The following is a 2,500-nucleotide window of genomic DNA, read 5'->3' as shown; positions in this document are numbered from 1 at the left end:
TTAGACATGCATGGCTTAATCTTTGAGACAAGCATATGACTACTGGCAGGATCAACCAGATAGCTATCGTTTGCGAGACGTTTTTCCACAACACATCGCGGGACGGGAGACAACGCTCTAGCGAGAGAACGGATCCCGGCATTCCCGGATTTTTTCACATCGGACCGCTCACATTTCCCCCTTCACCGTAAACACGGCGTCGCCGGGAAATCTCTCGATTTGCATCGAGCCGACTGCGTTTTGCAGACCCGTCGCCCGTTCCGAGGGCTGGGCCAGTGCGAGACTTTTATCGAGCCACCAATACTGCTTGGTTGCGTTAGCACTGCGCGTCGCCGCTGGCTTCACGCTACGGACACGTACTTTTACCTTCACTGGCGCGACCTGCGCGCCGAGCCCGCATTTTACCGGGAAGCTAGTCGGGAGACTGAGCCACGCACGGTCAGATCGGGCACATGTCGCTGGCTGCGAGGGAGCGCGGATCCTAGCGTCACATAGAGGCTTCACCGACACTCACCTCCACAATAGTAGATACAGACCGTTTTAAACCGCCGTATTTCTGCCCATACCTCTAGTGTTAAACCGAAAAATCGGGTACATAGTCGCGGGAGGACCGGGGTGCCGCCCCATGAGGGGAGCCCGCACGGAGGGCGCCGGGGGTGCCGCGACCCGGGGGGCGGCGCGGGGGTGTCGGGGCGCATCTACGGGGCTCACTCGCGCGGGCGCCACACTTCCGGGGGGCGCCCCAGGTGGGGTGCCAACTTTGGCGCCCCCGACTAAGGGGCCGCCCCCACTGCGGTTACACGCTTTACGACCACCCACCCGCGTTCCCCACCCCAGGGGGCATGCGAATCACCCGCCAGGGGCGTTCTGGGACCGAGGGCGCCGCTCCGGCACAAGGGGGAGCCAAAACGCCCCGAGTTCCCCCGCGGCCACCTCGACACCTGGGCGGGCGGCGAGGGGTGTCCTGCGATCGGGGTGGGGAGCTCTACCAGAATCACCCGCCAAACTTCACCGGGGGCGTCTCCCGGCGCCCCTGCGCTCGGGTGACGAACAGCGCCCCGGGCTATCCCGGGCGCCCTATGGCGTCCACCTTCGATCGGAAGGGTGATCTCGACTCGGGCTGAGGCGGGCCACAACAATCCGCGGTCACATCGGAGCCGTCCAGGCTAACGAGGCCCCGGCTCACGGGTAACCCATGGGGCTGGACCGGGAGTCCGCCGTTAAAGAAGAAAGAAATGTAGTGCAAACCAGAACCAGTTTTTTTTATTTATTTTATAACTCGACTAATAATCGTCACAAAATTATAAACTTGGTACCTACGGATAGCCCTGGGCCCAACCTAATACAGGATGTCCATAACTATGCGCTAATTAAATAATTAATGGGTATTAAGGTCGGTCTTAGTAAATTGCTATATAAAGTCTAAGACCAGAACCAGTATTTTAAATTTATTTTATAACTCGGCTCCTAATTGTCACAAAATTTAAAAATTGGTACCTATGGATAGCCCTCGGCCCTACCTAATACACCGTGTCCATAACAATGTGGTAATTAAATATTTACTGGGCGTTAGGGTCGGTCTTAGTAAATTGCTATATAAAGTCTATATAAAATTTTACGAATTTAAAAAAAAAATTCCTACCGTCAAAAATAGCGACGCCTAGACCACCACACCTGTTCTGACGTTAAATCCTACTTGCACACACGTGTGGGAATAGATTAGATATCATCTAGAGATAGAATTCCTAATTATTTAATTAAAATAGAGACTCTAGATTTAATAGTTGTGTCATAGTTACATTAAGTCGAATTAGCGAAGCGGAGGCGGGAACTAGATTCTAGATCTAACACTTCGATTGCGATGAAAAAAAATAGCTTATTTTAAGGCCGACAAGGCAAATACGGTTTAATTAATATTAAAGAAATACAGTCCGAACACCTACCTTAAGCGAATCATCTACACAACACATGACTAGAAATAATACACGTCCACACGAAGAGCGATTGAAACGGTGACTGCAACGGTGAAAACTTGTACGACGGAAACATGGCGCCTAGGTTATGCCTACTTCCGGTCTGATGAAAATTTTAATTCATTTTAAATTTTGCGCTCTATTTCGTCCGCGCTTGTCCACTTAAACTCTACAGAAAAGATAGTCTCTATATAAAATAATTCCTAGAAGACAATTTTATGAGAGATCACCCACATTTATTTACCTGCCTGTCTACCTTAGGGTTAGAGTTTGAATTTTTTCTAGATTCAAGCCAAAATATGCCGTGTCGATTAAACGACGACGTACATAACAGAGCGAAGACAATGATGGTTCCTTAATTAACTATAATTACGGTCCTAATACAACTACAATTCACCATAGTACTAATATGTATGTGTATTGTTGTTTTGGGAGTTCTGTCATTACATTTTAAATTATAAAAAAAACGGGTTTACGATACACTTCATTACGCCGCCGATCGTGGTTTTAGATTTAAATTTGGTCGG

The 2,500-nt window shown here is 49.4% G+C and overlaps 1 non-coding gene across 1 annotated transcript in view; it reads right to left on the bottom strand.

Annotated features, from left to right (window-relative positions):
- Positions 1–62, bottom strand: part of LOC131933557 (small subunit ribosomal RNA) — a 1,846-nt gene extending 1,784 nt beyond the window's left edge. Inside the window, exon 1 of the ribosomal RNA XR_009385053.1 lies at positions 1–62. This exon is cut by the window's left edge and continues 1,784 nt beyond it. This is a non-coding gene — a ribosomal RNA (small subunit ribosomal RNA).
- Positions 63–2,500: the final 2,438 nt, after the last annotated feature.

The sequence above is a fragment of the Physella acuta genome, unplaced genomic scaffold (assembly GCF_028476545.2).
Source record: "Physella acuta isolate Inbredline_101_S28 unplaced genomic scaffold, ASM2847654v3 ptg002551l, whole genome shotgun sequence".
NCBI classification, from domain to species: domain Eukaryota; kingdom Metazoa; phylum Mollusca; class Gastropoda; family Physidae; genus Physella; species Physella acuta.
Note: the sequence above shows the minus strand (reverse complement) of the source record. Positions and strands in the feature narration are given on the sequence as shown.